The sequence below is a fragment of the Alligator mississippiensis genome, chromosome 9, assembly GCF_030867095.1.
Source record: "Alligator mississippiensis isolate rAllMis1 chromosome 9, rAllMis1, whole genome shotgun sequence".
NCBI lineage: Eukaryota > Metazoa > Chordata > Crocodylia > Alligatoridae > Alligator > Alligator mississippiensis.
This window is the reverse complement of record NC_081832.1, coordinates 79,756,487-79,771,229: the sequence shown is the minus strand read 5'-3', so window position 1 is coordinate 79,771,229 and position 14,743 is coordinate 79,756,487. Positions and strand designations below refer to the sequence as shown.

The 14,743-nt window shown below is 43.0% G+C and overlaps 1 protein-coding gene across 2 annotated transcripts in view; it reads right to left on the bottom strand.

The window, feature by feature from the left end:
- Positions 1-14,743, bottom strand: part of REEP2 (receptor accessory protein 2) — a 72,339-nt gene that overhangs the window by 31,964 nt on the left and 25,632 nt on the right. Inside the window, exon 9 of one of the 2 annotated variants that reach the window (XR_009454842.1) lies at positions 3,879-4,039. The exons of the other annotated variant lie outside the window; for it this stretch is intronic. The gene's annotated coding sequence lies outside the window, so the exon portion shown is untranslated. The remainder of the gene's footprint in view (positions 1-3,878; positions 4,040-14,743) is intronic. 2 annotated transcript variants of the gene reach the window in all.

Here is a 14,743-nt window from a genome sequence, read left to right as displayed (position 1 = left end):
AAGCGCCAAGGGAACCAACTGATGCCACTTCAGGGGGTGTTATGTTATGCTTTGCTTTGTAGTATGCTGGTCCTTCTGCCCATCACACTGACAGAACTGTTCCACTGTTTCCTTTTCCTCTATAGCCATTTGCTGCCAGTAATCTTATATTTAGATTGTAAATTATTTGGGGAAGAAACTGTCCATTAATTCTATTTCATTTTGTGGTTCTAGCTTTGGGTCAGGCCCGCTGTATTTGCCCAGCAATTCAAAATAAGAGAAAAGGCCTCAAAAGCCACAAATAGTATGCATCTTATTAGGACTAAGGTGGAAAGAGAAGTGTGTCAGCAATGCTTCTGGATATGCTTCTATGGCTACTGTTAACCACTTGTGTGCCCTTTCATCATAACAGCTACAGAAAACTCTAAAGACCCTTATTCTCCTATTGCAGCATATGACCATTTCCATTAACATCACTGGAAATTGCTCATGTTTGAGCAGTGAGAGAACCAGCCCTTTGACCTTCACTCTGTTCATAATTTATTTTGTATAAATTGAAATCCAAGCTAGACTGTGAAAGACTGGAAGATGAGGAAGGTCTCTGCAATGGAAGCACTCCACCCCTGGCATCCTGTCCACTCTTTTAAACATTTACCCATACATTTAATTTAGAAGTAAGGAAAATTGATTTTTTTAACTTCTATAGCCCATTTTCCTTCATGTGGTTGCAGGAAAATCCAGCTCAGCCACAATCAAAACTTGCTTCCGATATACGTGTTCTGCCCTGCCCCCCAAAATCTCTTTGTCTGAAAGTGTGTGGAGGGGGTGTTGGTGAGACTCAGAATCTTGTTAAATTGAACAAGATGAACCAAAATCCATCCCCAGCATAAATCCAGTGAAGTTAGTACTCGCATACCAGGGACCAATTACTTTCCCTTTCCTTTTAGTAATACCAAAAGGGCTGCACCAGAAGACAGTGGTGAAGGATCAGACACATTTATTCAACACTGAACATGGGGTTTGTTAACATGAGAAAACCAGTTGCTTCATTTATTACCCTGCTTTGTTGCCTAGCGTCTACCAAAATCCTTCCCTGGACCCACGGTCACCTGGCTCCCTGCTTCCGTTTTAAAGCAACAGAGCATGCATCCTTTTGAATGAGGCGTCTTCCCTTTCTAGGCACAATTTGTTTACCAGGAGTTGGCAACAATTTTCCAACAGCGGGCTGAGATGACCCAACTGTCTGAGGTGCTAGGACCCAGCCATTTCTGCCGCTTCTCCCTGCCAGCCAGCTACAGCATAGCCAGAGTCCCCTTTCCACCAAGGACCCCAGCACTCAACAGCAGCAGAGCCCATTGCTGCTGAAGCCACAGCTCTGCAGGCTGTAGGCTGCCAACCCCTGGTGCACACTTCAAATTAAAGCAGGAAAATAGATGATTTTGATTTCTGCGGATACCGTTAATTTGGATACAAAGAGGTAAATTCTCCTTCCTTTCCCTCCTCCTCTCTGTTGTTAGGCTGAGTGCCCTGCACTCTCACTATGCGGGGCAGGACAATAGCAGTATCTGGGCATCTCGCACAGAAGTGTACACTACTCCTCTGCCCCCTTGCCCCATTCCTTCGGGAGCCAAAACACAACGGGCATGTCTACACGTCCCTAAGCTTAGTGTGCATTAACCTAGTAAGCATTAAGGCAATTTAGGCGTGCATCCCCACATGCACATGCTAATGTGCATTAACATGGGTATACAGACCAACCTGGGACTAAAGTTAGTCCCAAGTCAATGGGCACACAACACGTTAATGGGCATTAGTGAGTCTACAGGGTCGCTAATGTGATTCAACTATTTTTGAATAAATTTGATACCTGCATTACGCAGGTATCAAATTTAGGCTCAAATTGCCTTAAATTGCCATTTTTAAGGAGCATTAAGGGTGCACACATGTAGACACATGCCCTTAATGAGCCTGAAATCAGGCTAATGCACATTAAATGCATACGTGTAGACATGCCCAACAGGTATTTGAGGTAACCCTCTTACGCAGAGCTGCCAGCATTTCTGCCTAGGTGGAAACTGATCTGTTGTAACAATCAATGTAGAGGGAGTTTCTGCCCTGGGTGTGGAATGGTACTGGGGTGGGAGGGGAGAGGAGAGGAGGATTTTTTTCCCTCCAAGTATGGCCTGTGCCTTTGCATTGAGCCCAGCTGCTCACAGGGTTCCCTGGATTACTGCAGTGGAAGGACCCACACTCCTCCACCCCACCCCACATTTACACGAATGCAATCCTGAAGATGTAATTTTCATGTTAAAAATCAAGATTAAAAATATCCTGATGGTGTTTAACACCGAAAAAAATGCAAAGTTCTCCACCCTGGGAGGGAAAACCTGCAGCACGCTTATAGGCTCAGCAGTGCTACGCTGGTTAGCACTACAAATGAAAGGGACTTGGGGGTCACGACTGACTGCAAGATGAACATGAGCCTTCAATGCGATGCTGCGGCTAGTAAAGCGACCAAAACGCTGGCTTGCATCCATAGATGCTTCTCAAGCAAATCCCGGGACGTCATTCTCCCCTTGTACTCGGCCTTGGTGAGGCCGCAGCTGGAGTACTGCGTCCAGTTTTGGGCTCCACAATTCAAAAAGGATGTGGAGAAGCTTGAGAGAGTGCAGAGGAGCCGCGCGCATGATCAGAGGTCAGGAAAATAGACCTTATGAAGCAAGGCTGAGAGCCATGGGGCTCTTCAGCCTGGAAAAGCGCAGGCTCAGGGAGGACCTGGTGGCCACCTATAAGTTTATCAGGGGTGACCACCAGGATCTGGGGGAACGTCTGTTCATCAGAGCGCCCCAAGGGATGCCAAGATCGAACGGTCATGAACTTCACCGCGACCGATTCAGGCTGGACGTAAGGAGGAACTTCTTTACTGTCTGAGCCCCCAAGGTCTGGAACAGACTGCCGCCGGAGGCGGTTCAAGCACCCATTTTGAACGCCTTCAAGACACATTTGGATATCTATCTTGCTGGGATCCTATGACCCCTGCTGACTTCCTGCCCTGGGGCAGGACTCAATCCTTCGGGATTCCTTCCAGCCCGAATGTCTATGAAATCTAGGAAATATTTCTGTTTGTGCTGTTAACTGTCATCACAGAACACACAGGATGTACAATGAGGCTGCACTGCACTTATTGTTAACCTTCATGTTTGCGTTTCCTGCCTTTTATTTTTCAGCCGTGTGGTTTCACTGGCACATTAATGGAGTTCTGCACTAACTGTACTTCACTTTAATACTGAATTATTCCAAAGTAAATAAGTGTCACAAACAAGTCACTGAGCCAACTCAACCTCTGTTCTTTCAGAAATGTCTGGTCCCCTGTATGTCTCTTTCCTAATTCTTATTCATTTGTTCCTTGTAAACAACAGGCTTACTGGTCCACAAAGTGCAAAACTAAGCACAGCCCCTAGCCCTACCTCCAAGAGCCAGAAATCTAACAAACAGAGATTCTTGGGCACACTGGGAAATCTTGTGCTGTGAATGACCGTGATTGGTTTCAATATGATATTATTATATAAGGATATTATTTTACAAGGAGCTTTAAATTCTACATTCAGCAATCCTGTTCAGGCCAGCATGGGGCAACCAGTAATAGGCTATTGGCATTTTCCAGGTCCAATTGCTATGATCTGAGGAAAGGAGAACAACTGCAAGATTACAGAAGAGAATACCATGGACAGGTCACCACAGGGAAGTTTACTTTCTTCCACGACTGAAAGAGACTAAATCTTGATTATATTCCCATAGGAATCTCAGACTTTTGACCGCTATTCTGCAGCCGAATGACAGGAATTCACACTCAGCTGAGCAAGAGTTCTAAAGAAACCTGGCAGAGAGTGAGCACTCACCACTGCTTCCCGATTACCATGCCAGAAGGCCTGCGTGACATTTCTGTGGAATGCTTCTGTGCTCTTGGGAGCTGCTGATTCACTGCCGTGCGGCTTGGACTTTCTACACAACTTCAGTCCTCTTCAGTGTCTCATCCGGCTCCCTTCTACCAGCCTGTCAACTTGCACCCAAAGTAATTATTTTTAGTTTAAGAGGAGGAAGCATGGAAGTTTCACAGCACAATGCATTGAGCAGCTCACCTACAGAAGAGTTTAATATAAAGAGAAGATGCTACATTTTTAAATCAGTGTTAAATAGCAGTATAAAATAATTTCTAATTCTTTCCTTTACCTGTGATCAGAAAAGTTAAATCTAAAGACCAACTTTAGGTGCTAAGCTCTACATGTTAGAGAGACCAAGGACTGAGCTTTTACAAGTTACGTTACATTCATTAGTTTAAGCTTTCGCCTTAATATGGTATCATGAAACAGTAAGAGTCCACTATGAAAATAATGCATTTGGAATATGTTGCAGGAGCTGAGTAACACACAGAGCTGAGAGAGGACCAGAAGATTATTGACAATAACAACACATGGTCCTGTTGCCCACAGCACTGCAAGGCACGGGGGACTCGTGTCAGCCACTTGGCACAGGCAGAAAAGGTCGGTGCTGTTCAACCATTAGGGCTTGCTCAGTCAAGGAAAATTGTTACCTTCCCCTGAATCCTGCTGGGAAAATGGGTATTACCCTCACCACTCCAGAGAGACAGAGGAAATATCTGTCAGCACCACAGGGAAAGAAGGTGCTGACCCATTAATGTCATGGGCTGAAATGAGTCATTCTGGTGTAAGCCATCTGCCAATTGCTGGCAAAACAGAATAAATAGTAAGAGAAAAGAAAAAAAAAAAAAGATCACATACCTTCTTGAGGCTACAGGACTGACAGCAAGCAGCAGCCCAGGGACATTACAATCTCTTTTTCCCAAACATGCCATTTCGGGTTTTTTTAAGCTATCAACACATTGATGAAGATGGATTCAACAGGACTTGATTTGAAATGATATGCTGCCTGGGAGGACAAGTTTCTTTTTGGTTTTTTTTTGTTTTTTTAAATGAAGTGGCACATAACTGCCAAAGGCTACTAGCAGTGCTGTCCCTTGGGCATTACATAAAGAATGATATTGCTAATGATGGATATGGTTTAATTTTATTTTCGTCACAAAGCACATGGTTCCTGCTGCAATGAATGGGAATGTTTTTTAAGAGCTCTAGACCTAAACACTGGGTAATGAGAGAAATCTCCCCCCTCGGATTTTTCTTACTGAATATTATTGTCCGAGTTCATTACACCGTTTACTTTGCTATGCATAGATATTTATTTTAAGATGCTTAAAAATTAAAAACACTTAATTGTAGATAAAGGAAATGCAGCCATTTACTGTATTTTATTCTGGTACAATTTTTGATATTGTGTTTAAATTGTACACAGTTACTGTGGCTTGGACCCAGTACTTCCACATGGAGAAATATCTAGAAAAGAATGATTCAAGTGTGTTTAGGAAAGAGTTGTCCACTGGCATGCTTCAGGGACCAGAGGTAAATCCAGACACACTTAATTTTTGTCATTAATGAGCTGTGAATTACATTCACAAATTCTATTAAACTGAGATATGTTACAAATGTCATGGGATGCAAACCCACAAACCAGAAGGACCTAGGTCTTACCAACATCCTTTGATTTTGGGGGGACAGCATCAAAGCACTATAGGGTTATGGAAACATATGCAAGAAACAGAAACACCAAATGAAATCTGGAAAGGTTACATTAATAGACCCTGGCAAAATAATCTGAGTGTTATTCAAGGACAGTGAGAACACTAGAGCACAGTAATGCCAAGAAAACTAGGGATAGGGAAGAGTTAATTAGATCAGAGTTTACAATGTGACATGGAAATAAACCAAAAAAAGAAAAAAAACTGAATTTGCATTTCAGGTGCAGAATCAGTTGGTGCAGTAGGGAGCAGATAGTCCCGCTCCTCTGAAGTTGCAGGTGAGGCCAGTTACAATCTTACAGTCTCTGCTGGGTCCCTCCCTAAAAGATAGATGTAGGTGAAAATTCAAATAAGATTTATTTATTTTTAAAATTGGGAGAGGGTAGAAGAACCAGGCATGTACATTTTAGCTGAGCACATGCTACCAGGCCGCAAGCACATGAAGGAGGTCATTGCCCAAGGAAGAAGAGGAATGGTTTAGCATGGGAAAAGAGGTAATAGAAAAACTAGTCTAAAGCTAGTGTTAGTGTTAAAATGAATAACTCAAACTGAGTAATTTAGTTGGTGACTTTTTCTCCCTTTTCTGTTCATAATTTCTCAAAACAGATCAGGTGTTTTAGACATTATTTAAAACTGCTCTTGTTCTGCAGCTTCTTCCGAGTTTGAGGGTGGGTGTCCTCTCCCACAGAGGCAACACTACACACATTCTCAGCATCCTACAGACATTTGCTCCAAGTATTATCTGCATCTCACACCAGTTGATAACATTTTTCCACCCCTGTCCTTGCTTTTGCCTTCTTGCTACACGGTCATGGTCGTGTCCACTTTCTGCGTGCTTTTCAAGCGCCCGTGCTACAAACCTCAGCTCTAGAAGCCAGTTGCTAGAATGAATCTAAATGTAGGTTTGTTTCCTCTCCATCACTGTTCACCTTTACAATAAATATTTTCTATCTGAACCAATTAAGGTTGTAAATACCTCCCCTAACAACTGAGTACAGGCAGCACTCACAATCCCTCTTCACTGCGATGATGGCAGAAGCTCCATAGCAACAGCATGTTTGCTGCTCGCATTCCTACAGGGACCACGTTACTCCAGCACTGCCTATCAGGAAAACTGATCTGAAACTGAATCTATAAATATCACAGCTATTTTGTTTGCTTGCTAAAGATCTTGCTTTCATTAACAGAATGGAGCTTTAATTATAGAATTCTGTTCGTCTAGCCACAAATAGTGCTCGCTACATCTTGCCAGCTTTGAAAGAATGGTATAGGGGAAAGCACTTCTTTAGGTTAAAGAAAGGTGATATGCTTCTCTCTCCTGTTTGCAGCACAATACAAAAATACATACAAGAATTCACTGGATATTGTGAACAGACACACTCCCTTAACTGTTCTTCCATTTTTTATGCGGATTCCTTGTTTCATCATTACACTCCCTCACTACAAAAACTCCCTTTGGATAACATCGATAGCACATGCTGCAAAACTAGCTACCCATACCTGTGCCTCTATGGGTAGAAGTACACAAGAGCAAACCAGCAGCAACTAGGCATCGCAGACCCTACAGCCAGACCCTGCTACAGGAAACAGAATGGTTTGTGGGAACTTTGAGGCTGAAAGCTGGACACCCAGGGCATGCTATTGGCCTCTAGATGCTAGAAAAAAGGGAGCATTAGAAATGGGTTAGAAAGAACATTACATAAACACAGACCTGGCTTTCATACACCCTGTAGAAATGAATAGGAAAGCAAAAATCTTTTATAGGACTTTAAATCAATCTGACTTGTAGCATAGAGATTTTTTAATCTATGCGGTTATATAAACTTGTTAAAGGATATGATTTAACTTGTATAGGTTTTAGTGTAATTCTTGTAATGTTCCAGTTTCCTTAAATCCTACTAGTAGCAGTATATTAAGCACATGCAGAATCAAACATGGGAAGAAATCCGACTCCTCGAACAGCCGTGCAAAAACCAAACACACAAGCCCAACCCCGCCTCCCTCTACACATAACAAAACTCCTTACACTTGCATACACATGGACATGCTATGCACTGCAAATGCACACTCTTTCAGCCTTTCACTGCTGGGTGTGGGAATCTCATATAACTGCAGCAGCAACCCCGCCTCTTTTGTGGGGACATCCGTGGAGGCGGAGGGCTGGCACGTCTGACATTAATAACATTGGCAAGAGGCACTGACAGCAAGGGGGAAGGAGAGAAAGGGTTTCCACCTACACAAGAGTCCCAGAGGGAAGGCATGCTCATAAAGAACAAGCCAGACAGAATTTCAAAAGGCAAAAGATTCCAAACTCAATGAAAAACAGAGACAGAGCTGATTATTGCTCTTAGTAAATTCCAGCTGCTGTCCACAGCTTGTCAGCCCAACACGCAGAGAACGCAGAGCACTAGGGATGCTGTTAGTCGAGCAGTGTTCGGACACCTTTTTTCTACCCAGAACCACTGGCCTGGATCTACTCTTAGTCCTCTCTAGTAGATGGGACTGGGGGATTGTTACTGAAGGCATTCAAAGAGGACTCCACCCCCCCATATTCCCTCTCTTTAGGGATTTAATATTTGTTACTCATCTTTTCACAGTCAAGTATTCAAGCTATATAGGGTTGCTTCATCTGTAATGCTTTTCAAGACACAAAAGCCAAATATTCAGTCTCTAGGCCTGAATCAAGGACTTGAATATACAAGTAAATAAAGACTAATTTTGCATGCTCAGTTCTGTAAAGGTGCAATTTTGATCACTTGGGTCTTCTTGGATAATCTCCATTTGAGATGAGTGAAGAACTAGCATACCGAAATATCATAAAATAGGGGTAAAAGGGAGCTCCAGAGATTATCTAGTCAAACCCCATGGTGAAATCAGGATCACTCTTTTCCTAAACCACCCCAGAAAAAATGGCTGATCTGCACTTAGGTTGTAGATCTTTTGTTGTGGGAAGTTTCCAAAGTAGTCTGTTCCACTGTTCAACCACTTCCATAGTTAGGAAGTTCTGCCTATTATCCAACCCAAATCTGCCTTTTTACATGAAATAACGACTCCTGAAGCACAGATCTTTAATGAAGCTGTCAATTCAGGGATAGTAACCTACAACAGGAGAACAGTAAGCACAACTCCTGTATTCAAAAATGGGAAGACAGATCATAGACTCTAACATGTCTGTTAGTCTGTCTTCAATATCATAAAAGGTCTTTATACAGGCAGTGAAAGAATTAAGAATATGGAGGTAAACAGAAAAGGGGACAAAGCACAATATGGTTTATCCAAGGAAGATTGTGTCGCCCCAATATAACAACCTTCTACAGTAAGGTAAACTGACTTGTCAGATGAAAGGCTACTGATGGTGTTCTTCAGGGATTGGTCCTGGGACTCATCCTATTAAAACATTTTGACTAGCAATTGTGATGCCAGAACTAGATGTGCATGTGTAAAAATAGTGGATCATACAAGCTATTCTGCATACAGAGGAGGGAAGGACTATTATACAGGATATACAGGATTTAATATTCAAAATAATTTAATAGTACAAAGTCATGCATTTCAGGACTAATACTGAGAACCTTTGCTAGAAGTCGGTGTCTCAGACTGGAAGTACGGAAGAGGGACATGGGTGTATTGGCCGACTTCAGTGTAACCACAAGATACCAGTGTGATGCAGTTGTGCTAAAGGCTAATGAAACTGCAGGATGTATTAGGCAAGGTATTTCTTTGTAGAGACAGGGAAGTACTAGTACCACCGTACAAGGTATTGGTAACCCTGCATTTAGCATACCGTGTACAGTTCTGATTACATGCGTTCAAAGAAGATGGACATGAAACAAGTATGAAGAAGGGCCTAGCAGTGTAGGGAGGGGAATGGAGAACCAATCTTACGATCAAGAGTTCAACCTCCTTAGCTTAGCAAAGTGAGGTTGAGATGGGATACGAATACTTTTATAAAAACATTCACAGGGTGAGCATCAGGAAGGGAGAAGGGCTGTTTAACAATACCAGTGCAAGAAGAAATGGGTTAACTGTTAGCAAAAAAAAAAAAGTGAGACTGGAAATTAGGCGAGTCCTAGCTATTAGCTTAGTGAAGTTTTGAAACGACCTGAACAAAGCGGCTGAAAAACTGAAATGACTTAAAACAGCGTGATAAGTTTATGGCAGGGACAGTATGATAGAAAAGGGTGTACTTCAAATGGTAATCAGAGCATCTGATGCATGGACTCATACATCCAGTATCCCCAACAAGGGGCTGAATAGAAACTATCAGCATGGAAGGGATCGCAGCTGCTTCTGTCACAGCAGGGCCTAGGAAGAATCCTCCCTCCTCATACTCCCATGAATGTGTTATTCGGCTTCCCTCCCCCTTCCCTCTTATTAGACATGAGCTATAGCTAGAGTTGAAGTTTGGCTGCAATAAACTAGTTTCCAAATGGTAACTTTGAAACTCCTGAGTGCCTGGTTGGTTGGTGGATCTTGCTCACGTGCTCAAGGTGCAACTGACTGCCAGATTGGGTGTTTGGAAGGAATTTTTACCCTGGGTAAGACTGGCAAGGACCACCAGTGTATGCTACAGAGGGAAAGGGGAAATGAGGCATGTTTCCTTTCCTAAAATAATCTAAGCATATTTTAAACTAAAAAGACTGCTTGTAACAGCAGTAGCCAACCACCCTCATTTCCCCTACTCTTTACCTGTAGCAAATCATACTTTCTTTTTTTTTTTGCTTTTTCATTTACTTTTCTATAGGATACAAGAAAGGCTAGAGCGGACATTCTCATGGATGCTTTTGGACTAATAGTTACCTATAAATACAGGGGGCTAGTCCAGGATGCCTTTCCTTTTTTCCTGTTCCTACATGCATTAATGATGCATTCTGAACACACGACTCTTTGCACTTGCAGAAAAGGAGAGGTCCACTTAAGAGTAGACTAACACAAAAAGAAAATCACTTCACGACAGTTTTATTTGCATGCCGTGGTAACAGTGCTCATTTCACCCTAAAAAGGAACTTCTGCAGTGGCAGATGCATGTTGTAAGCCTGGACGCTTGAAACACACATGTGGAAAGCAGACATGACCTAACTATTGAAGGAGCAAAGCCTGCCCAAGACAGAATTTGATTCTTTTTTAATGCAAACCCAGAGAAGGTAAGAAAAGAAAGATATCCAGTAGATGGATTAGGCTGAGAAGGCAGCAAGAACAGATAGCAGCCTTTCCAACAAAATGAGGAAAAAGGAACAAGAAATGCTGATCAGCGACTCAGTGAAGAAATCAAGCCCTTCCTGGAGGTCTTAATCCAATTCTAATGTGACATGGCTATCTGAGTTTGAACAATCCTCAATATCCTTCAGAGACAGCCAGTCTTTAGGCAAGCTAATACAGACTAAGCAAATGCAATGCAACAAAAAGCCAGTCCAAAGTATTCTTTAACCCACAATATATGGATTGTATTTACAGATTCATGCCCTGCATGTCAGGGATGACGCAGGAACTGCTGCTTCTAGCAGAAAATAAGTCAAAACAACTCTGAGAACTGAACAGAGGCTCAGCTGCCACCCTGCGGAAGTAGGTATTTGTGCACTACAGCAGCAATCTCCAAGCTGCAAGGGAATCAACAGCCCTCTTGAGTACCAGGAGAGGATGCAGATAGAGATACCTCAATTCTTTTCAGGTAGTAAAGTAAGCACTTTCCAAAAATGAGGTATCAAATAAGAGACCCCTAGAGTAACCCATTTTAAAGCACAAGTCAAAAACCCTGAATGTTACACCTCAGAGTAAGGAAGGAGCTAAGTTGCTAACAAAAAATATTCATCTCAAGCATACTAACAGAAATGAAAGATGATAAAAATGTACCATTTTTAAAGACAGTAGCGATGACCTTGACAATTGGAACCTAACAAATTTCAAACTTGGCACAAGCAAATTATTTGAAACTATTAAAAGTAGAATTTTAAGACAACATAATGAATAGGAAACAACAACAAACCAGAAAGATGTTTTCGAAGAAAAAATATGACTCACTAAAAACATTAACAATCTTTGTGGAGGTCAGAAGTAGAGCAGATTTAAGAAGAGCTTGTTGATAACTTTCTGGACTGTCAGAAAGCCTTTGTCAAAGTTCCTTTCAAGAGGAATTTAAGAAAACTTTAGGAAGAGATATATAATTTTGCCATATACAAGAGAATGAGAGACTGGGAAAGGGACAAAATGCTATTGAGATAATTTATCCATTTTTGACACGACTAAAAAGTTAATGAGAGAGTGCTGTGATGTCTTATCCTTGTGTTCCTACACTGCAACAAGATCTTTAAAAGGGAAACTGTTGATGTTGATAGGAGTTGCTGCTGGAACAGGAGCTTGCTTGGGCAGAGGTAGGACTGGTATTGTTTCTATACTCATCTAAAAACAGGGCAGGGAGATGATGGAATGGAAATATTTGCAGATGACAAGATTACTTAGGTCAGTAAAGAACAGCAAAGGCCAACTAACGCATACACTCTGGCAGGAATCATTTGAACTGATCGTCTTATTACACATTCAGTCCCCATTATATATTGATTAGAGTAGCCTCACAGATGCTTTAACTTGTGCCATGGTCCCCAGGGTTTCCTATGGGATCCAAGAAATAGAAAGCAGCGAGTACAAGCATGCTCTGGCCAAAGCCAAACTCATCCAAATATGACCCGTGCCATGGGCTTGGAACAGCGCAGGTACAGAGTTCTTCCAGGAGCTCCTCTCCCTTAAGAGGCCTCTACACAGATGTTATTCTCAAGGGCTGATTTCTGCCTCCTTTTAAAGTCCCATGAACAGGTTTTTAGTAATAGTGATCCTGAAGACTGGGTCACTTCTTAAATCACTACCAGGGGGTTATCCCCATAGCACACTAAGTACTTCTGGGGTTCAGATAAGTCTCAAAATGAGAGAGTCTTGGACCCCATTGCAACTCCATCCTCCTACCACTCAACTCATTCTTGGTCCCTTTTCCTTCAAGCCACCACCCCTCTCCAATGTCCTTTTTAAGTGACAGAAGCAGGAAAGGATGATGGAAGAAGTCTCAGAGTCAGATTCAGATCTGCATGTATTTGTTCACTCTTCTCAGGGCTGGGATAGAATGAAAGCCTATGATAAGGAAGCACCAGGAGTAGAAACCTCTTCTTGTACACTCATGTTGCCTCCAGTAGGGCTCCTAAATGATGCAGAAAGCCAGCTGTCAGATCAGGTGGCTCTCCTAAGAAGGGTCACTGACCAAAGATGGGGTAGAGACAAGAACCAGATAAGGTAATTACCCCAACATAAATCTACTGTATGTAACAGAAGACCAAGCACAGTGAAAACAGGAAAGGCAGCATGTAACAGTGATGTCTGGCTCCGAGAAGGCTCTAGCAGGCTCTTGCCAGTCAAACCTCAAAGGAATCAGAGCAGGAGGATAAGCAGGATGGACAGAGAAAGGAAGTACTAACGTGACAACAGTTCAGTTAGTGAACGGACAATGCTTAGGGGGCCAGGGAACTGAGCAGGGTCTGCAAGCAGTGAAACACTGGTTACAGTCCACTTCAGAAAGACCTAGAAGTTGTGCAAAATAATAAATGACATGCAAGTCACATCAATCTCTGTACTGCCACAGGAGGCATCCTCTTATCAATGGTGAAGCACAAGCACACAGTCATGAATTTATACTGCAGACTAACTCAGGGGTAGGCAATTGTTTGAGCTGGAGGGCCACTTAAGGAGTTTTGGTGAGCTGTTGAGGGCGAGGGGAGTGGGGGTGGCAATCGAATCTATCCAGCCTACCAGCCACTACCACAAGCCTGAGGAGAAAGGGCTGCACCCCATGGCACTCTGCTGCAGCCAGGGCTGGGCCAGGCCATGCAGTGCCCCACATCCCACCACCCCTCGTCCCCGCATCCTCTTGACAATGCGCAGTCCTGGCACTGTGGCCATGAGCAGCTGGGTCCGCACAGCCATCCTGCCCACCCACCTGCTGCAATGAGGTGCTGTGCACCACACTGGGAATGCCCCCTCCCTGCATGGCTGGCATAGACTAGTGGCACTGCAGTGGGCAGGGGTGGCACATCACACCCTGTATTGTGTGGGGCTGCCTGCTGGGAGCTGTGGTGTCAGGACTGCGCAGCCACAGTGCCAACAGGAAGCCGGGCAGAGGGGTAGGGAATGTGGTGGGGCAGAGAAGGCGGCATGCTGCACAGCCCAGCCCAGCCCAGCTCTGGCTGCAGCAGTGCAGAGCAGAGCAGGATGCAACCCTTCCTCAGGCTCCTGGGAGCAGCCAGCAGGCCAGACAGGATCAACTTATGGCCTGCAGGCCATATTTTGCCCATCCCTGCTGTAACTGCACCTAGAATTCAGGACTTTCCTCCAACAGGATTACAATACTCCAAATATAATATGTTTATCATGAAACACATTATTTCTGTGTTATCTTCAAAGAGTGTGAGGAGTCTCTTATTTGACCATATTCTAAACAAATAATGATGTCAAAAAGAACAGAAAATGTACTGTAATGGTAATAAAAAGCTAGAAGACCCATGCATCCTGCCTCTCCTGCCCCACTCTTGGAGTGAGAGACCAGAATTCTGGAATCAGCTTGAAAATATTTTTTCATTAATAAAATGTCTAAAAAGAAAATAGCAAGCATAAATTCCAGAGGACATCTCTTCAATAAATCCATTACATCAAGCAAACTGCCAGCTCACACAGGGAGACTGTTTAAAAAATGGAAATATATGCAAATTTAAATACCCAAGCAATTTTTGTGGAAAATTCCTCCTCTTGCAGCTCTGAAGTCTTCAGGGCTAACATTCAGCATTTCCTCTGAAACATTTGCACAGTAATAATTAGCTTGGCGATTTAAAAACCCAAAACAAAAAACTATCTTCCATCAGGTTCTTCACAAAGCTAGCTCTCGGTTGCCATGGCCACCAATTACCATGGAAACCATTAGATGCATCTATATTTTTAGACTCCATTTGTTTCTATTTCTACAGGAGATGGGTCCGATTGAAAGAGGCTGCCCACTTTTACCAGGAAATCCTATTGGAAGTGCTATAAAATCCAGAGGAGTGTAAATCAGGGCAGCATTCTTTAAAGAGAACCTTTCATGGC